The sequence below is a fragment of the Conger conger genome, chromosome 15, assembly GCF_963514075.1.
Source record: "Conger conger chromosome 15, fConCon1.1, whole genome shotgun sequence".
In the NCBI taxonomy this organism is placed as follows: Eukaryota; Metazoa; Chordata; class Actinopteri; order Anguilliformes; family Congridae; genus Conger; species Conger conger.
The window spans coordinates 37,798,942-37,820,658 of record NC_083774.1 but is presented as its reverse complement, the minus strand read 5'-3'; positions in this window follow the sequence as shown (position 1 = coordinate 37,820,658).

Genomic DNA, 21,717 nt, shown 5'->3' with positions numbered 1-21,717 from the left:
GAGTGTAACAGTGTCAGAGAGTGTAACAGAATCAGAGAGTGTAACAGCATCAGAGTGTAACAGCGTCCGAGAGAGTAACAGCGTCAGAGTGTAACTGTATCAGAGAGTGTAGCAGTGTCAGAGATGGTAACAGTGTTTGACAGTGTAACAGCATCAGAGTGTAACAGTGTCAGAGAGGGTAGCAGTGTCAGAGAGTGTAAGAGTGTCAGAGAGTGTAACAGCATCAGAGTGTGGAACAGCGTCAGAGTGTGTTACAGCATCAGAGAGTGTAACAGCGTAAGAGAGTGTAACAGCATCAGAGTGGAACAGTGTCAGAGAGCGTAGCAGTGTCAGAGAGTGTAACAGTATCAGAGAGTGTAACAACGTCAGAGTGTGTTACAGCATCAGAGAGTGTAACAACGTCAGAGTGTGTTACAGCATCAGAGTGTAACAGTATCAGAGAGTGTGTAAGTGTCAGAGAGTGTAACAGTGTTTAAGAGTGTAACAGCATCATAGAGTGTAACAGTGTCAGAGAGTGTAACAGCATCAGAGTGTAACAGTGTCAGAGTGTGTAACAGCATCAGAGTGTAACAGCATCATAGAGTGTAACAGTATCAGAGAGTGTAACAACGTCAGAGTGTAAGTGTCAGAGTGTGTAACAGCATCAGTGAGTATAACTGCTTTGAGAGTGTAACAGCATCAGAGAGTGTAACAGTGTCAGAGAGTGTAGCAGCATCAAAGAGTGTAACAGTGTCAGAGAGTGTAACAATGTCAGAGTGTAACAGTGTCAGAGAGTGTAACAGCATCAGAGTGTCACAGTGTCAGAGAACGTAGCAGTGTCAGAGAGTGTAACAGCGTCCGAGTGTAACAGTGTCAGAGAGTGTAACAGTATCAGAGAGTGTAACAAAGAGTGTGTAACAGCGTCAGAGTGTGTGACAGTATCAGAGAGTGTAACAACGTCAGAGTGTGTTACAGCATCAGAGTGTAACAGCATCAGAGAGTGTAACAGTGTCAGAGAGTATAACAGTGTTTGAGAGGGTAACAGTGCCAGAGAGTGTAAGAGCGTCAGAGAGTGTAACAGCATCAGAGTATAACAGCATCATAGAGTGTAACAGTGTCAGAGAGTGTAACAGCGTCAGAGTGTAAGTGTCAGAGTGTGTAACAGCATCAGAGAGTATAACTGCTTTGCGAGTGTAACAGCATCAGAGAGTGGAACAGTGACAGAGAGTATAGCAGCATCAAAGAGTGTAACAGTGTCAGAGAGTGTAACAGCATCAGAGTGTAATAGTGTCAGAGTGTGTAACAGCATCAGAGTGTAACAGCATCAGAGAGTAATAGTGTCAGAGTGTGTAACAGCATCAGAGTGTAACAGCATCAGAGAGTAATAGTGTCAGAGTGTGTAACAGCATCAGAGTGTAACAGCATCATAGAGTGTTACAGTGTCAGAGAGTGTAACAGCGTCAGAGTGTAAGTGTCAGAGTTTGTAACAGCATCAGAGAGTATAACTGCTTTGAGAGTGTAACAGCATCAGAGAGTGTAACAGTGTAAGAGTGTAACAGTGTCAGAGAGTGTAACATTGTCAGAGTGTAACAGTGTCAGAGAGTGGAACAGAATCAGAGAGTGTAACAGTGTTTGAGAGTGTAACAGTGCCAAAGTGTAACAGCATCAGAGAGTGTAACAGTGTCGGAGTGTGTAGTAGCATCAAAGAGTGTAACAGTGTCAGAGAGTGTAACAGCATCAGAGTGTAACAGTGTCAGAGAGCGTAGCAGTGTCAGAGAGTGTAACAGTATCAGAGAGTGCAACAATGTCAGAGTGTGTAACAGCGTCAGAGAGTGTAGCAGCATCAAAGAGTGTAACAGTGTCAGGGAGTGTAACAGTGTCAGAGCGTGTAACAATGTCAGAGTGTTACAATGTCAGAGAGTGTAACAGCATCAGAGTGTAACAGTGTCAGAGAGCGTAGCAGTGTCAGAGAGTGTAACAGCGTCAGAGTGTAACAGTGTCAGAGAGTGTAACAGTATCACAGAGTGTAACAACGTCAGAGTGTGTAACAGCGTCAGAGTGTGTGACAGTATCAGAGAGTGTAACAACGTCAGAGTGTGTTACAGCATCAGAGTGTAACAGTATCAGCGAGTGTAACAGTGTCAGAGAGTGTAAGTGTCAGAGAGTGTAACAGTGTTTGAGAGGGTAACAGTGCCAGAGAGTGTAACAGCGTCAGAGAGTGTAACAGCATCAGAGTGTAACAGCATCATAGAGTGTAACAGTGTAAGAGAGTGTAACAGCGTCAGAGTGTAAGTGTCAGAGTGTGTAACAGCATCAGAGAGTATAACTGCTTTGCGAGTGTAACAGCATCAGAGAGTGGAACAGTGACAGAGAGTATAGCAGCATCAAAGAGTGTAACAGTGTCAGAGAGTGTAACAGCATCAGAGTGTAATAGTGTCAGGGAGTGTAACAGCGTCAGAGTGTAAGTGTCAGAGTGTGTAACAACATCATAGAGTGTAACAGTGTCAGAGAGTGTAACAGCGTCAGAGTGTAAGTGTCAGAGTGTGTAACAGCATCAGAGAGTATAACTGCTTTGCGAGTGTAACAGCATCAGAGAGTGGAACAGTGACAGAGAGTGTAACAGCATCAGAGTGTAATAGTGTCAGAGTGTGTAACAGCATCAGAGTGTAACAGCATCAGAGTGTAATAGTGTCAGAGTGTGTAACAGCATCAGAGAGTATAACTGCTTTGAGAGTGTAACAGCATCAGAGAGTGTAACAGTGTAAGAGTGTAACAGTGTCAGAGAGTGTAACATTGTCAGAGTGTAACAGTGTCAGAGAGTGTAACAGAATCAGAGAGTGTAAAAGTGTTTGAGAGTGTAACAGTGCCAGAGTGTAACAGCATCAGAGAGTGTAACAGTGTCGGAGTGTGTAACAGCGTCAGAGAGTGTAACAGTGTTTGAGAGTGTAACAGTATCAGAGAGTGTAACAATGTCAGTGTGTAACAGTGTCAGAGAGTGTAACAGTGTCAGAGTGTGTAACAGTGTCAGAGTGTGTTACAGCATCAGAGTGTAACAGCGTCAGAGAGAGTAACAGCGTCAGAGTGTAACTGTATCAGAGAGTGTAGCAGTGTCAGAGATGGTAACAGTGTTTGACAGTGTAACAGCATCAGAGTGTAACAGTGTCAGAGAGGGTTGCAGTGTCAGAGAGTGTAAGAGTGTCAGAGAGTGTAACAGCATCAGAGTGTGGAACAGCGTCAGAGTGTGTTACAGCATCAGAGAGTGTAACAGCGTAAGAGAGTGTAACAGCATCAGAGTGTAACAGCGTCAGAGTGTAAGTGTCAGAGTTTGTAACAGCATCAGAGAGTATAACTGCTTTGAGAGTGTAACAGCATCAGAGAGTGTAACAGTGTAAGAGTGTAACAGTATCAGAGAGTGTAACATTGTCAGAGTGTAACAGTGTCAGAGAGTGTAACAGAATCAGAGAGTGTAACAGTGTTTGAGAGTGTAACAGTGCCAGAGTGTAACAGCATCAGAGAGTGTAACAGTGTCGGAGTATGTAACAGCGTCAGAGAGTGTAACAGTATCAGAGAGTGTAACAATGTCAGAGTGTAACAGTGTCAGAGAGTGTAACAGTGTCAGAGTGTGTAACAGTGTCAGAGTGTGTTACAGCATCAGAGTGTAACAGCGTCAGAGTGTGTAACAGTGTCAGAGTGTGTAACAGCGTCAGAGTGTAACAGTGTCAGAGAGTGTAACAGTATCACAGCGTGTAACAACGTCAGAGTGTGTAACAGCGTCAGAGTGTGTGACAGTATCAGAGAGTGTAACAACGTCAGAGTGTGTTACAGCATCAGAGTGTAACAGTATCAGCGAGTGTAACAGTGTCAGAGAGTGTAAGTGTCAGAGAGTGTAACAGTGTTTGAGAGGGTAACAGTGCCAGAGAGTGTAACAGCGTCAGAGAGTGTAACAGCATCAGAGTGTAACAGCATCATAGAGTGTAACAGTGTAAGAGAGTGTAACAGCGTCAGAGTGTAAGTGTCAGAGTGTGTAACAGCATCAGAGAGTATAACTGCTTTGCGAGTGTAACAGCATCAGAGAGTGGAACAGTGACAGAGAGTATAGCAGCATCAAAGAGTGTAACAGTGTCAGAGAGTGTAACAGCATCAGAGTGTAATAGTGTCAGGGAGTGTAACAGCATCAGAGTGTAAGTGTCAGAGTGTGTAACAACATCATAGAGTGTAACAGTGTCAGAGAGTGTAACAGCGTCAGAGTGTAAGTGTCAGAGTGTGTAACAGCATCAGAGAGTATAACTGCTTTGCGAGTATAACAGCATCAGAGAGTGGAACAGTGACAGAGAGTGTAACAGCATCAGAGTGTAATAGTGTCAGAGTGTGTAACAGCATCAGAGTGTAACAGCATCAGAGTGTAATAGTGTCAGAGTGTGTAACAGCATCAGAGAGTAACAGCATCATAGAGTGTAACAGTGTCAGAGAGTGTAACAGCGTCGGAGTGTAAGTGTCAGAGTTTGTAACAGCATCAGAGAGTATAACTGCTTTGAGAGTGTAACAGCATCAGAGAGTGTAACAGTGTAAGAGTGTAACAGTGTCAGAGAGTGTAACATTGTCAGAGTGTAACAGTGTCAGAGAGTGTAACAGAATCAGAGAGTGTAAAAGTGTTTGAGAGTGTAACATTGCCAGAGTGTAACAGCATCAGAGAGTGTAACAGTGTCGGAGTGTGTAACAGCGTCAGAGAGTGTAACAGTGTTTGAGAGTGTAACAGTATCAGAGAGTGTAACAATGTCAGTGTGTAACAGTGTCAGAGAGTGTAACAGTGTCAGAGTGTGTAACAGTGTCAGAGTGTGTTACAGCATCAGAGTGTAACAGCGTCAGAGAGAGTAAGAGCGTCAGAGTGTAACTGTATCAGAGAGTGTAGCAGTGTCAGAGATGGTAACAGTGTTTGACAGTGTAACAGCATCAGAGTGTAACAGTGTCAGAGAGGGTTGCAGTGTCAGAGAGTGTAAGAGTGTCAGAGAGTGTAACAGCATCAGAGTGTGGAACAGCGTCAGAGTGTGTTACAGCATCAGAGAGTGTAACAGCGTAAGAGAGTGTAACAGCATCAGAGTGTAACAGCATCAGAGTGTAATAGTGTCAGAGTGTGTAACAGCATCAGAGAGTAACAGCATCATAGAGTGTAACAGTGTCAGAGAGTGTAACAGCGTCGGAGTGTAAGTGTCAGAGTTTGTAACAGCATCAGAGAGTATAACTGCTTTGAGAGTGTAACAGCATCAGAGAGTGTAACAGTGTAAGAGTGTAACAGTGTCAGAGAGTGTAACATTGTCAGAGTGTAACAGTGTCAGAGAGTGTAACAGAATCAGAGAGTGTAACAGTGTTTGAGAGTGTAACAGTGCCAGAGTGTAACAGCATCAGAGAGTGTAACAGTGTCGGAGTATGTAACAGCGTCAGAGAGTGTAACAGTATCAGAGAGTGTAACAATGTCAGAGTGTAACAGTGTCAGAGAGTGTAACAGTGTCAGAGTGTGTAACAGTGTCAGAGTGTGTTACAGCATCAGAGTGTAACAGCGTCAGAGTGTGTAACATTTTCAGAGTGTGTAACAGCGTCAGAGAGTGTAACAGTGTCAGAGTGTAACTGTATCAGAGAGTGTAGCAGTGTCAGAGAGTGTAACAGTGTTTGAGAGTGTAACAGCCTCAGAGAGTGGAACAGCATCAGAGAGTGTAACAGCATCAGAGTGTAACAGTGTCAGAGAGCGTAGCAGTGTCAGAGAGTGTAACAGCATCAGAGTGTAACAGTGTCAGAGAGTGTAACAGCGTCAGAGTGTAACAGTGTCAGAGAGTGTAACAGTATCAGAGAGTGTAACAACGTTAGAGTGTACCAGTGTCAGAGAGTGTAACAGCGTCAGAGTGTGTAACAGTGTCAGAGTGTGTAACAGCGTCAGAGTGTGTTACAGCATCAGGGTGTAACAGCATCATAGAGTGTAACAGTGTCAGAGAGTGTAACAGCGTCAGAGTGTAAGTGTCAGAGTTTGTAACAGCATCAGAGAGTATAACTGCTTTGAGAGTGTAACAGCATCAGAGAGTGTAACAGTGTAAGAGTGTAACAGTGTCAGAGAGTGTAACATTGTCAGAGTGTAACAGTGTCAGAGAGTGTAACAGAATCAGAGAGTGTAACAGTGTTTGAGAGTGTAACAGTGCCAGAGTGTAACAGCATCAGAGAGTGTAACAGTGTCGGAGTATGTAACAGCGTCAGAGAGTGTAACAGTGTTTGAGAGTGTAACAGTATCAGAGAGTGTAACAATGTCAGAGTGTAACAGTGTCAGAGAGTGTAACAGTGTCAGAGTGTGTAACAGTGTCAGAGTGTGTTACAGCATCAGAGTGTAACAGCGTCAGAGAGAGTAACAGCGTCAGAGTGTAACTGTATCAGAGAGTGTAGCAGTGTCAGAGAGTGTAACAGTGTTTGACAGTGTAACAGCATCAGAGTGTAACAGTGTCAGAGAGGGTAGCAGTGTCAGAGAGTGTAACAGCGTCAGAGAGTGTAACAACGTCAGAGTGTACCAGTGTCAGAGAGCGTAGCAGTGTCAGAGTGTGTAACAGCGTCAGAGTGTGTAACAGTGTCAGAGTGTGTAACAACGTCAGAGTGTGTTACAGCATCAGGGTGTAACAGCGTCAAAGAGTGTAACAGTGTCAGAGTGTAGCAGTGTCTGAGAGTGCAACAGTGGTGTTTGAGAGTGTAACAGCATCAGAGTGTGTAACAGTGTCAGAGTGTGTAGCAGTGTCAGAGAGTGTAACAGTGTTTGACAGTGTAACAGCATCAGAGTGTAACAGTGTCAGAGAGGGTAGCAGTGTCAGAGAGTGTAACAGCGTCAGAATGTAACAGTGTCAGAGAGTGTAACAGTGTCAGAGAGTGTAACAGTATCAGAGAGTGTAGCAGTGTCAGAGAGTGTAACAGTGTTTGAGAGTGTAACAGACTCAGAGAGTGTAACAGCATCAGAGAGTGTAACAGCATCAGAGTGTAACAGTGTCAGAGAGCGTAGCAGTGTCAGAGAGTGTAGCAGCGTCAGAGTGTAACAGTGTCAGAGAGTGTAACAGTATCAGAGAGTGTAACAACGTCAGAGTGTACCAGTGTCAGAGAGTGTAACAGCGTCAGAGTGTGTAACAGTGTCAGAGTGTGTAACAACGTCAGAGTGTGTTACAGCATCAGGGTGTAACAGCGTCAAAGAGTGTAACAGTGTCAGAGTGTAACTGTATCAGAGAGTGTAGCAGTGTCAGAGAGTGTAACAGTGGTGTTTGAGAGTGTAACAGCCTCAGAGTGTGTAACAGCGTCAGAGTGTGTTACAGCATCAGAGTGTAACTGTATCAGAGAGTGTAGCAGTGTCAGAGAGTGTAACAGTGTTTGAGAGTGTAACAGCCTCAGAGAGTGTAACAGCATCAGAGAGTGTAACAGCATCAGAGTGTAACAGTGTCAGAGAGCGTAGCAGTGTCAGAGAGTGTAACAGCGTCAGAGTGTAACAGTGTCAGAGAGTGTAACAGTGTCAGAGAGTGTAACAGTGTCAGAGTGTAACAGTGTCAGAGAGTGTAACAGAATCAGAGAGGGTAAAAGTGTTTGAGAGTGTAACAGTATCAGAGAGTGTAACAATGTCAGAGTGTAACAGTGTCAGAGTGTGTAACAGTGTCAGAGTGTGTTACAGCATCAGAGTGTAACAGCGTCAGAGAGAGTAACAGCGTCAGAGTGTAACTGTATCAGAGAGTGTAGCAGTGTCAGAGAGTGTAACAGTGTTTGACAGTGGAACAGCATCAGAGTGTAACAGTGTCAGAGAGTGTAACAGTGTCAGAGAGTGTAACAGCATCAGAGTGTGTAACAGCGTCAGAGTGTGTTACAGCATCAGATAGTGTAACAGCGTCAGAGAGTGTAACAGCATCAGAGTGTAACAGTATCAGAGAGTGTAGCAGTGTCATAGAGTGTAGCAGTGTCAGAGTGTAACAGTATCAGTGAGTGTAACAGTGTCAGACTGTAACAGTATCAGAGAGTGTAACAGAATCAGATAGTGTAACAGTGTCAGAGTTTGTAACAGCGTCAGAGAGTGTAACAGTGTTTGAGAGTGTAACAGTGTCAGAGAGTGTAGCAGTGTCAGAGAGTGCAACAGTGTCAGAGAGTGTTACAGCTTCAGAGTGTAACTGTGTTAGAGAGTGTAACAGCTTCAGAGTGTAACTGTGTCAGAGAGTGTAACAGCTTCAGAGAGTGTAACAGCGACAGAGAGTGTAACAGCGTCAGAGTGTGTAACAGTGCCAGAGAGTGTAACAGTGTCAGAGGGTGTAACAGTGTTTGAGAGTGTAACAGTGTCCGAGAGTGTGGCAGTGTCAGAGAGTGTAGCAGTGTCAGAGTGTAACAGTATCAGTGAGTGTAAGAGGGTCAGAGTGTAGCACTGTCAGGTTGTAACAGTATCAGTGAGTGTAAGAGCATCAGAGAGTGTAACAGTGTTTGAGAGTGTAACAGTGCCAGAGTGTAACAGCATCAGAGAGTGTAACAGTGTCAGAGTGTGTAACAGCGTCAGAGAGGGTAACATTGTTTGAGAGTGTAACAGTGCCAGAGTGTAACAGTGTCAGAGAGTGTAGCAGTGTCAGAGAGTGTAACAGTGTCAGAGAGTGTAGCAGCATAAAAGAGTGTAACAGTGTCAGAGTAAAACAGTGTCAGAGAGTGTAACAGCATCAGAGTGTAACAGTGTCAGAGTGTGTAACAGCATCAGAGAGTGTAGCAGTGTCATAGAGTGTAGCAGTGTCAGAGTGTAACAGTATCAGTGAGTGTAAGAGCGTCAGAGTGTAACAGTATCAGAGAGTGTAACAGTATCAGAGAGTGAAACAGAATCAGAGAGTGTAACAGTGTTTGAGAGTGTAACAGTGCCAGAGTGTAACAGTGTCAGAGAGTGTAGCAGTGTCAGAGAGTGCAACAGTGTCAGAGAGTGTTACAGCTTCAGAGTGTAACTGTGTTAGAGAGTGTAACAGCTTCAGAGTGTAACTGTGTCAGAGTGTGTAACAGCATCAGAGAGTGTAGCAGTGTCATAGAGTGTAGCAGTGTCAGAGTGTAACAGTATCAGTGAGTGTAAGAGCGTCAGAGTGTAACAGTATCAGAGAGTGTAACAGTGCCAGAGAGTGTAACAGTGTCAGAGGGTGTAACAGTGTTTGAGAGTGTAACAGTGTCCGAGAGTGTGGCAGTGTCAGAGAGTGTAGCAGTGTCAGAGTGTAACAGTATCAGTGAGTGTAAGAGGGTCAGAGTGTAGCAGTGTCAGGTTGTAACAGTATCAGTGAGTGTAAGAGCATCAGAGAGTGTAACAGTGTTTGAGAGTGTAACAATGCCAGAGTGTAACAGCATCAGAGAGTTTAACAGTGTCAGAGTGTGTAACAGCGTCAGAGAGGGTAACATTGTTTGAGAGTGTAACAGTGCCAGAGTGTAACAGTGTCAGAGAGTGTAGCAGTGTCAGAGAGTGAAACAGTGTCAGAGAGTGTAGCAGCATAAAAGAGTGTAACAGTGTCAGAGTAAAACAGTGTCAGAGAGTGTAACAGCATCAGAGTGTAACAGTGTCAGAGTGTGTAACAGCATCAGAGAGTGTAGCAGTGTCATAGAGTGTAGCAGTGTCAGAGTGTAACAGTATCAGTGAGTGTAAGAGCGTCAGAGTGTAACAGTATCAGAGAGTGTAACAGTATCAGAGAGTGAAACAGAATCAGAGAGTGTAACAGTGTTTGAGAGTGTAACAGCGTCAGAGTGTGTAACAGTGTCAGAGAGTGTAACAGTGTTTGAGAGTGTAACAGTGTCCGAGAGTGTAACAGTGTTTGAGAGTGTAACAGTGCCAGAGTGAAACATTGTCAGAGAGTGTAGCAGTGTCAGAGAGTGCAACAGTGTCAGAGAGTGTTACAGCTTCAGAGTGTAACTGTGTTAGAGAGTGTAACAGCTTCAGAGTGTAACTGTGTCAGAGAGTGTAACAGCGACAGAGAGTGTAACAGCGTCAGAGTGTGTAACAGTGCCAGAGAGTGTAACAGTGTCAGAGGGTGTAACAGTGTTTGAGAGTGTAACAGTGTCAGAGAGTGTAACAGTGTCAGAGAGTGTAGCAGCGTCAGAGTGTATCAGTGTCAGAGTGTGTAACAGCATCCGAGAGTGTAGCAGTGTCATAGAGTGTAACAGCTTCAGAGTGTAACTGTGTCAGAGAGTGTAACAGCTTCAGAGAGTGTAACAGTGACAGAGAGTGTAACAGCGTCAGAGTGTAACTGTGTTTGAGAGTGTAACAGCGTCAGAGTGTAAGTGTCAGAGTGTGTAACAGCGTCAGAGTGTGTAACAGCGTCAGAGAGTGTGGCAGTGTCAGAGTGTAACAGTATCAGTGAGTGTAAGAGCATCAGAGTGTACCAGCGTCATAGAGTGTAACAGTGTCAGAGTGTAACAGTGTCAGAGACTGTAGCAGCGTCAGAGAGTGTAACAGTGTCAGAGTGTAACAGAATCAGAGAGTGTAAGAGAATCAGAGAGTGTAACAGTGTTTGAGAGTGTAACAGTGCCAGAGTGTAACAGCATCAGAGAGTGTAACAGTGTCAGAGTGTGAAACAGCGTCAGAGAGTGTAACAGCATCAGAGAGTGTAGCAGTGTCAGAGAGTGTAGCAGTGTCAGAGTGTAACAGTATCAGTGAGTGTAAGAGCGACAGAGAGTGTAACAGTGTCAGAGTGTAACAGTGTCAGAGACTGTAGCAGCGTCAGAGTGTAACAGTGTCAGAGTGTGTAACAGCGTCAGAGAGTGTAACAGTCTTTGAGAGTGTAACAGTACCAGAGTGTAACAGCTTCAGAGTGTAACTGTGTCAGAGAGTGTAACATCGACAGAGAGTGTAACAGCGATAGAGAGTGTAACAGCGTCAGAGTGTGTAACAGTGTCAGAGAGTGTAACAGTGTTTGGGAGTGTAACAGTGCCAGAGAGTGTAACAGCATCAGAGAGTGTAGCAGTGTCATAGAGTGTAGCAGTGTCAGAGTGTAACAGTATCAGTGAGTGTAAGAGCATCAGAGTGTAACAGCTTCAGAGAGTGTAACAGCGACAGAGAGTGTAACAGCGTCAGAGTGTAACTGTGTTTGAGAGTATAACAGCGTCAGAGTGTAACAGTGTCAGAGAGTGTAATAGAATCAGAGAGTGTAACAGTGTTTGAGAGTGTAACAGTGCCAGAGTGTAACAGCATCAGAGAGTGTAACAGTGTCAGAGTGTGTAACAGCGTCAGAGAGTGTAACAGCGTCAGAGAGTGTAACAGTGTTTGAAAGTGTAACAGTACCAGAGTGTAACAGTGTCAGAGAGTGTAACAGCTTCAGAGTGTAACTGTGTCAGAGAGTGTACCAGCGACAGAGAGTGTAACAGCGACAGAGAGTGTAACAGCGTCAGAGTGTGTAACAGTGTCAGAGATTGTAACAGTTTTTGAGAGTGTAACAGTGCCAGAGAGTGTAACAGCATCAGAGAGTGTAACAGCATCATAGAGTTTAACAGCGTCAGAGTGTAAGTGTCAGAGTGTGTAACAGCATCAGAGAGTATAACTGGTTTGAGAGTGTAACAGCGTCAGAGAGTGTAGCAGCATCAAAGAGTGTAACAGTGTCAGAGTATAACAGTGTCAGAGAGTGTAACAGCATCAGAGAGTGTAGCAGTGTCAGAGAGTGTAGCAGTGTCAGACTGTAACAGTATCAGTGAGTGTAAGAGCGTCAGAGTGTAACAGTGTCAGAGAGCGTAGCAGTGACAGAGAGTGTAACAGCGTCAGAGTGAAACAGTGTCAGAGAGCGTAGCAGTGTCAGAGAGTGAAACAGTATCAGAGAGTGTAACAACGTCAGAGTGTAACAGTGTCAGAGAGTGTAACAGCATCAGAGTCCGTAACAGCGTCAGAGTGTGTTACAGCATCAGAGAGTGTAAAAACGTCAGAGTGTGTTACAGCATCAGAGTGTAACAGTATCAGAGAGTGTAACAGTGTCAGAGAGTGTAAGTGTCAGAGAGTGTAACAGTGTTTGAGAGTGTAACAGCATCATAGAGTGTAACAGTGTCAGAGAGTGTAACGGCGTTAGAGTGTAAGTGTCAGAGTGTGGAACAGCATCAGAGAGTATAACTGCTTTGAGAGTGTAACAGCATCAGAGAGTGTAACAGTGTCAGAGAGTGTAGCAGCATCAAAGAGTGTAACAGTGTCAGAGAGTGTAACAGCATCAGAGTGTAACAGTGTCAGAGTGTGTAACAGCATCAGAGTGTAACAGCATCATAGAGTGTAACAGTATCAGAGAGTGTAACAGCGTCAGAGTGTAAGTGTCAGAGTGTGTAACAGCATCAGAGAGTATAATTGCTTTGAGAGTGTAACAGCATCAGAGAGTGTAACAGTGTCAGAGAGTGTAGCAGCATCAAAGAGTGTAACAGTGTCAGAGAGTGTAACAGTGTCAGAGAGTGTAACAATGTCAGAGTGTAACAGTGTCAGAGAGTGTAACAGCATCAGAGTGTAACAGTGTCAGAGAGCGTAACAGCGTCAGAGTGTAACAGTGTCAGAGAGTGTAACAGTATCAGAGAGTGTAACAACGTCAGAGTGTGTAACAGCGTCAGAGTGTAACAGTATCAGAGAGTGTAACAGTGTCAGAGAGTGTAAGTGTCAGAGAGTGTAACAGTGTTTGAGAGGGTAACAGTGCCAGAGAGTGTAACAGCGTCAGAGAGTGTAACAGTGTCGGAGTGTGTAGCAGCGTCAGAGTGTAAGTGTCAGAGTGTGTAACAGCATCAGAGAGTATGACTGCTTTGCGAGTGTAACAGCATCAGAGAGTGGAACAGTGACAGAGAGTATAGCAGCATCAAAGAGTCTAACAGTGTCAGAGAGTGTAACAGCATCAGAGTGTAATAGTGTCAGAGTGTGTAACAGCATCAGAGTGTAATAGTGTCAGAGTGTGTCACAGCACCAGAGTGTAACAGCATCAGAGAGTGTAACAGTGTCAGAGAGTGTAACAGCGTCAGAGTGTAAGTGTCAGAGTTTGTAACAGTATCAGAGAGTATAACTGCTTTGAGAGTGTAACAGCATCAGAGAGTGTAACAGTGTCAGAGAGTGTAACATTGTCAGAGTGTAACAGTGTCAGAGAGTGTAACAGAATCAGAGAGTGTAACAGTGTTTGAGAGTGTAACAGTGCCAGAGTGTAACAGCATCAGAGAGTCTAACAGTGTCAGAGTGTGTAAAAGTGTCAGAGAGTGTAACAGTGTTTGAGAGTGTAACAGTGCCTGAGAGTGTAACAGCATCAGAGTGTAACAGCATCATAGAGTGTAACAGCGTCAGAGTGTAAGTGTCAGAGTGTGTAACAGCATCAGAGAGTATAACTGTGTCAGAGAGTGTAGCATCATCAAAGAGTGTAACAGCGTCAGAGTGTAACAGCATTAGAGTGTAACAGTGTCAGAGTGTGTAACAGCATCAGAGAGTGTAGCAGTGTCAGAGAGTGTGTAAGTGTCAGAGAGTGTAACAGTGTTAAAGAGTGTACCAGCATCATAGAGTGTAACAGTGTCAGAGAGTGTAACAGCATCAGAGTGTAACAGCATCATAGAGTGTAACAGTATCAGAGAGTGTAACAACGTCAGAGTGTAAGTGTCAGAGTGTGTAACAGCATCAGTGAGTATAACTGCTTTGAGAGTGTAACAGCATCAGAGAGTGTAACAGTGTCAGAGAGTGTAGCAGCATCAAAGAGTGTAACAGTGTCAGAGAGTGTAAAAGTGTCAGAGAGTGTAACAATGTCAGAGTGTAACAGTGTCAGAGAGTGTAACAGCATCAGAGTGTAACAGTGTCAGAGAATGTAGCAGTGTCAGAGAGTGTAACAGCGTCCGAGTGTAACAGTGTCAGAGAGTGTAACAGTATCAGAGAGTGTAACAAAGAGCGTGTAACAGCGTCAGAGTGTGTGACAGTATCAGAGAGTGTAACAACGTCAGAGTGTGTTACAGCATCAGAGTGTAACAGTATCAGAGAGTGTAACAGTGTCAGAGAGTATAACAGTGTTTGAGAGGGTAACAGTGCCAGAGAGTGTAACAGCGTCAGAGAGTGTAACAGCATCAGAGTGTAACAGCATCATAGAGTGTAACAGTGTCAGAGAGTGTAACAGCATCAGAGTGTAAGTGTCAGAGTGTGTAACAGCATCAGAGAGTATAACTGCTTTGCGAGTGTAACAGCATCAGGGAGTGGAACAGTGACAGAGAGTATAGCAGCATCAAAGAGTGTAACAGTGTCAGAGAGTGTAACAGCATCAGAGTGTAATAGTGTCAGAGTGTGTAACAGCATCAGAGTGTAACAGCATCAGAGAGTAATAGTGTCAGAGTGTGTAACAGCATCAGAGTGTAACAGCATCATAGAGTGTAACAGTGTCAGAGAGTGTAACAGCATTAGAGTGTAACAGTGTCAGAGTGTGTAACAGCATCAGAGAGTGTAGCAGTGTCAGAGAGTGTGTAAGTGTCAGAGAGTGTAACAGTGTTAAAGAGTGTACCAGCATCATAGAGTGTAACAGTGTCAGAGAGTGTAGCATCATCAAAGAGTGTAACAGCGTCAGAGTGTAACAGTGTCAGAGAGTGTAACAGCATTAGAGTGTAACAGTGTCAGAGTGTGTAACAGCATCAGAGAGTGTAGCAGTGTCAGAGAGTGTGTAAGTGTCAGAGAGTGTAACAGTGTTAAAGAGTGTACCAGCATCATAGAGTGTAACAGTGTCAGAGAGTGTAACAGCATCAGAGTGTAACAGCATCATAGAGTGTAACAGTATCAGAGAGTGTAACAACGTCAGAGTGTAAGTGTCAGAGTGTGTAACAGCATCAGTGAGTATAACTGCTTTGAGAGTGTAACAGCATCAGAGAGTGTAACAGTGTCAGAGAGTGTAGCAGCATCAAAGAGTGTAACAGTGTCAGAGAGTGTAAAAGTGTCAGAGAGTGTAACAATGTCAGAGTGTAACAGTGTCAGAGAGTGTAACAGCATCAGAGTGTAACAGTGTCAGAGAATGTAGCAGTGTCAGAGAGTGTAACAGCGTCCGAGTGTAACAGTGTCAGAGAGTGTAACAGTATCAGAGAGTGTAACAAAGAGCGTGTAACAGCGTCAGAGTGTGTGACAGTATCAGAGAGTGTAACAACGTCAGAGTGTGTTACAGCATCAGAGTGTAACAGTATCAGAGAGTGTAACAGTGTCAGAGAGTATAACAGTGTTTGAGAGGGTAACAGTGCCAGAGAGTGTAACAGCGTCAGAGAGTGTAACAGCATCAGAGTGTAACAGCATCATAGAGTGTAACAGTGTCAGAGAGTGTAACAGCGTCAGAGTGTAAGTGTCAGAGTGTGTAACAGCATCAGAGAGTATAACTGCTTTGCGAGTGTAACAGCATCAGGGAGTGGAACAGTGACAGAGAGTATAGCAGCATCAAAGAGTGTAACAGTGTCAGAGAGTGTAACAGCATCAGAGTGTAATAGTGTCAGAGTGTGTAACAGCATCAGAGTGTAACAGCATCAGAGAGTAATAGTGTCAGAGTGTGTAACAGCATCAGAGTGTAACAGCATCATAGAGTGTAACAGTGTCAGAGAGTGTAACAGCGTCAGAGTGTAAGTGTCAGAGTTTGTAACAGCATCAGAGAGTATAACTGGTTTGTGAGTGTAACAGCATCAGAGAGTGTAACAGTGTAAGAGTGTAACAGTGTCAGAGAGTGTAACATTGTCAGAGTGTAACAGTGTCAGAGAGTGTAACAGAATCAGAGAGTGTAACAGTGTTTGAGAGTGTAACAGTGCCAGAGTGTAACAGCATCAGAGAGTGTAACAGTGTCGGAGTGTGTAGCAGCATCAAAGAGTGTAACAGTGTCAGAGAGTGTAACAGCATCAGAGTGTAACAGTGTCAGAGAGTGTAACAGTATCAGAGAGTGTAGCAATGTCAGAGAGCGTAGCAGTGTCAGAGAGTGTAACAGCGTCAGAGTGTAACAGTGTCAGAGAGTGTAACAGTATCAGAGAGTGTAACAATGTCAGAGTGTGTAACAGCGTCAGAGAGTGTAGCAGCATCAAAGAGTGTAACAGTGTCAGAGAGTGTAACAGTGTCAGAGCGTGTAACAATGTCAGAGTGTAACAATGTCAGAGAGTGTAACAGCATCAGAGTGTAACAGTGTCAGAGAGCGTAGCAGTGTCAGAGAGTGTAACAGCGTCCGAGTGTAACAGTGTCAGAGAGTGTAACAGTATCAGAGAGTGTAACAACGTCAGAGTGTGTAACAGCGTCAGAGTGTGTGACAGTATCAGAGAGTGTAACAACATCAGAGTGTGTTACAGCATCAGAGTGTAACAGTATCAGCAAGTGTAACAGTGTCAGAGAGTGTAAGTGTCAGAGAGTGTAACAGTGTCAGAGAGTGTAACAGCATCAGAGTGTAACAGCATCACAGAGTGTAACAGTGTCAGAGAGCGTAGCAGTGTCAGAGAGTGTAACAGCGTCAGAGTGTAACAGTGTCAGAGAGTGTAACAGTATCAGAGAGTGTAACAATGTCAGAGTGTGTAACAGCGTCAGAGAGTGTAGCAGCATCAAAGAGTGTAACAGTGTCAGAGAGTGTAACAGTGTCAGAGCGTGTAACAATGTCAGAGTGTAACAATGTCAGAGAGTGTAACAGCATCAGAGTGTAACAGTGTCAGAGAGCGTAGCAGTGTCAGAGAGTGTAACAGCGTCAGAGTGTAACAGTGTCAGAGAGCGTAGCACTGTCAGAGAGTGTAACAGCGTCAGAGTGTAACAGTGTCAGAGAGTGTAACAGTATCAGAGAGTGTAACAACGTCAGAGTGTGTAACAGCGTCAGAGTGTGTGACAGTATCAGAGAGTGTAACAACATCAGAGTGTGTTACAGCATCAGAGTGTAACAGTATCAGCGAGTGTAACAGTGTCAGAGAGTGTAAGTGTCAGAGAGTGTAACAGTGTTTGAGAGGGTAACAGTGCCAGAGAGTGTAACAGTGTCAGAGAGTGTAACAGCATCAGAGTGTAACAGCATCACAGAGTGTAACAGTGTAAGAGAGTGTAACAGCGTCAGAGTGTAAGTGTCAGAGTGTGTAACAACATCATAGAGTGTAACAGTGTCAGAGAGTGTAACAGTGTTTGAGAGGGTAACAGTGCCAGAGAGTGTAACAGTGTCAGAGAGTGTAACAGCATCAGAGTGTAACAGCATCACAGAGTGTAACAGTGTAAGAGAGTGTAACAGCTTCAGAGTGTAAGTGTCAGAGTGTGTAACAACATCATAGAGTGTAACAGTGTCAGAGAGTATAACTGCTTTGCGAGTGTAACAGCATCAGAGAGTGGAACAGTGACAGAGAGTATAGCAGCATCAAAGAGTGTAACAGTGTCAGAGAGTTTAACAGCATCAGAGTGTAATAGTGTCAGAGAGTGTAACAGCGTCAGAGTGTAAGTGTCAGAGTGTGTAACAACATCATAGAGTGTAACAGTGTCAGAGAGTGTAACAGCGTCAGAGTGTAAGTGTCAGAGTGTGTAACAGCATCAGAGAGTATAACTGCTTTGCGAGTGTAACAGCATCAGAGAGTGGAACAGTGACAGAGAGTGTAACAGCATCAGAGTGTAATAGTGTCAGAGTGTGTAACAGCATCAGAGTGTAACAGCATCAGAGTGTAATAGTGTCAGAGTGTGTAACAGCATCAGAGTGTAACAGCATCATAGAGTGTAACAGTATCAGAGAGTGTAACAACGTCAGAGTGTAAGTGTCAGAGTGTGTAACAGCATCAGTGAGTATAACTGCTTTGAGAGTGTAACAGCATCAGAGAGTGTAACAGTGTCAGAGAGTGTAGCAGCATCAAAGAGTGTAACAGTGTCAGAGAGTGTAACAGTGTCAGAGTGTAACAGTGTCAGAGAGTGTAACAGCATCAGAGTGTAACAGTGTCAGAGAATGTAGCAGTGTCAGAGAGTGTAAAAGCGTCCGAGTGTAACAGTGTCAGAGAGTGTAACAGTATCAGAGAGTGTAACAAAGATTGTGTAACAGCGTCAGAGTGTGTGACAGTATCAGAGAGTGTAACAACGTCAGAGTGTGTTACAGCATCAGAGTGTAACAGTATCAGAGAGTGTAACAGTATCAGAGAGTGTAACAGTGTCAGAGAGTATAACAGTGTTTGAGAGGGTAACAGTGCCAGAGAGTGTAACAGCGTCAGAGAGTGTAACAGCATCAGAGTGTAACAGCATCATAGAGTGTAACAGTGTCAGAGAGCGTAACAGCGTCAGAGTGTAACAGTGTCAGAGAGTGTAACAGTATCAGAGAGTGAAACAACGTCAGAGTGTGTAACAGCGTCAGAGTGTAACAGTATCAGAGAGTGTAACAGTGTCAGAGAGTGTAAGTGTCAGAGAGTGTAACAGTGTTTGAGAGGGTAACAGTGCCAGAGAGTGTAACAGCGTCAGAGAGTGTAACAGTGTCGGAGTGTGTAGCAGCGTCAGAGTGTAAGTGTCAGAGTGTGTAACAGCATCAGAGAGTATGACTGCTTTGCGAGTGTAACAGCATCAGAGAGTGGAACAGTGACAGAGAGTATAGCAGCATCAAAGAGTCTAACAGTGTCAGAGAGTGTAACAGCATCAGAGTGTAATAGTGTCAGAGTGTGTAACAGAATCAGAGTGTAATAGTGTCAGAGTGTGTCACAGCATCAGAGTGTAACAGCATCAGAGAGTGTAACAGTGTAAGAGAGTGTAACAGCGTCAGAGTGTAAGTGTCAGAGTTTGTAACAGCATCAGAGAGTATAACTGCTTTGAGAGTGTAACAGCATCAGAGAGTGTAACAGTGTCAGAGAGTGTAACATTGTCAGAGTGTAACAGTGTCAGAGAGTGTAACAGTGTTTGAGAGTGTAACAGTGCCAGAGTGTAACAGCATCAGAGAGTCTAACAGTGTCAGAGTGTGTAAAAGTGTCAGAGAGTGTAACAGTGTTTGAGAGTGTAACAGTGCCTTAGAGTGTAACAGCATCAGAGTGTAACAGCATCATAGAGTGTAACAGCGTCAGAGTGTAAGTGTCAGAGTGTGTAACAGCATCAGAGAGTATAACTGTGTCAGAGAGTGTAGCATCATCAAAGAGTGTAACAGCGTCAGAGTGTAACAGTGTCAGAGAGTGTAACAGCATTAGAGTGTAACAGTGTCAGAGTGTGTAACAGCATCAGAGAGTGTAGCAGTGTCAGAGAGTGTGTAAGTGTCAGAGAGTGTAACAGTGTTAAAGAGTGTACCAGCATCATAGAGTGTAACAGTGTCAGAGAGTGTAACAGCATCAGAGTGTAACAGCATCATAGAGTGTAACAGTATCAGAGAGTGTAACAACGTCAGAGTGTAAGTGTCAGAGTGTGTAACAGCATCAGTGAGTATAACTGCTTTGAGAGTGTAACAGCATCAGAGAGTGTAACAGTGTCAGAGAGTGTAGCAGCATCAAAGAGTGTAACAGTGTCAGAGAGTGTAAAAGTGTCAGAGAGTGTAACAATGTCAGAGTGTAACAGTGTCAGAGAGTGTAACAGCATCAGAGTGTAACAGTGTCAGAGAATGTAGCAGTGTCAGAGAGTGTAACAGCGTCCGAGTGTAACAGTGTCAGAGAGTGTAACAGTATCAGAGAGTGTAACAAAGAGCGTGTAACAGCGTCAGAGTGTGTGACAGTATCAGAGAGTGTAACAACGTCAGAGTGTGTTACAGCATCAGAGTGTAACAGTATCAGAGAGTGTAACAGTGTCAGAGAGTATAACAGTGTTTGAGAGGGTAACAGTGCCAGAGAGTGTAACAGCGTCAGAGAGTGTAACAGCATCAGAGTGTAACAGCATCATAGAGTGTAACAGTGTCAGAGAGTGTAACAGCGTCAGAGTGTAAGTGTCAGAGTGTGTAACAGCATCAGAGAGTATAACTGCTTTGCGAGTGTAACAGCATCAGGGAGTGGAACAGTGACAGAGAGTATAGCAGCATCAAAGAGTGTAACAGTGTCAGAGAGTGTAACAGCATCAGAGTGTAATAGTGTCAGAGTGTGTAACAGCATCAGAGTGTAACAGCATCAGAGAGTAATAGTGTCAGAGTGTGTAACAGCATCAGAGTGTAACAGCATCATAGAGTGTAACAGTGTCAGAGAGTGTAACAGCATTAGAGTGTAACAGTGTCAGAGTGTGTAACAGCATCAGAGAGTGTAGCAGTGTCAGAGAGTGTGTAAGTGTCAGAGAGTGTAACAGTGTTAAAGAGTGTACCAGCATCATAGAGTGTAACAGTGTCAGAGAGTGTAGCATCATCAAAGAGTGTAACAGCGTCAGAGTGTAACAGTGTCAGAGAGTGTAACAGCATTAGAGTGTAACAGTGTCAGAGTGTGTAACAGCATCAGAGAGTGTAGCAGTGTCAGAGAGTGTGTAAGTGTCAGAGAGTGTAACAGTGTTAAAGAGTGTACCAGCATCATAGAGTGTAACAGTGTCAGAGAGTGTAACAGCATCAGAGTGTAACAGCATCATAGAGTGTAACAGTATCAGAGAGTGTAACAACGTCAGAGTGTAAGTGTCAGAGTGTGTAACAGCATCAGTGAGTATAACTGCTTTGAGAGTGTAACAGCATCAGAGAGTGTAACAGTGTCAGAGAGTGTAGCAGCATCAAAGAGTGTAACAGTGTCAGAGAGTGTAAAAGTGTCAGAGAGTGTAACAATGTCAGAGTGTAACAGTGTCAGAGAGTGTAACAGCATCAGAGTGTAACAGTGTCAGAGAATGTAGCAGTGTCAGAGAGTGTAACAGCGTCCGAGTGTAACAGTGTCAGAGAGTGTAACAGTATCAGAGAGTGTAACAAAGAGCGTGTAACAGCGTCAGAGTGTGTGACAGTATCAGAGAGTGTAACAACGTCAGAGTGTGTTACAGCATCAGAGTGTAACAGTATCAGAGAGTGTAACAGTGTCAGAGAGTATAACAGTGTTTGAGAGGGTAACAGTGCCAGAGAGTGTAACAGCGTCAGAGAGTGTAACAGCATCAGAGTGTAACAGCATCATAGAGTGTAACAGTGTCAGAGAGTGTAACAGCGTCAGAGTGTAAGTGTCAGAGTGTGTAACAGCATCAGAGAGTATAACTGCTTTGCGAGTGTAACAGCATCAGGGAGTGGAACAGTGACAGAGAGTATAGCAGCATCAAAGAGTGTAACAGTGTCAGAGAGTGTAACAGCATCAGAGTGTATTAGTGTCAGAGTGTGTAACAGCATCAGAGTGTAACAGCATCAGAGAGTAATAGTGTCAGAGTGTGTAACAGCATCAGAGTGTAACAGCATCATAGAGTGTAACAGTGTCAGAGAGTGTAACAGCGTCAGAGTGTAAGTGTCAGAGTTTGTAACAGCATCAGAGAGTATAACTGGTTTGTGAGTGTAACAGCATCAGAGAGTGTAACAGTGTAAGAGTGTAACAGTGTCAGAGAGTGTAACATTGTCAGAGTGTAACAGTGTCAGAGAGTGTAACAGAATCAGAGAGTGTAACAGTGTTTGAGAGTGTAACAGTGCCAGAGTGTAACAGCATCAGAGAGTGTAACAGTGTCGGAGTGTGTAGCAGCATCAAAGAGTGTAACAGTGTCAGAGAGTGTAACAGCATCAGAGTGTAACAGTGTCAGAGAGTGTAACAGTATCAGAGAGTGTAACAATGTCAGAGAGCGTAGCAGTGTCAGAGAGTGTAACAGCGTCAGAGTGTAACAGTGTCAGAGAGTGTAACAGTATCAGAGAGTGTAACAATGTCAGAGTGTGTAACAGCGTCAGAGAGTGTAGCAGCATCAAAGAGTGTAACAGTGTCAGAGAG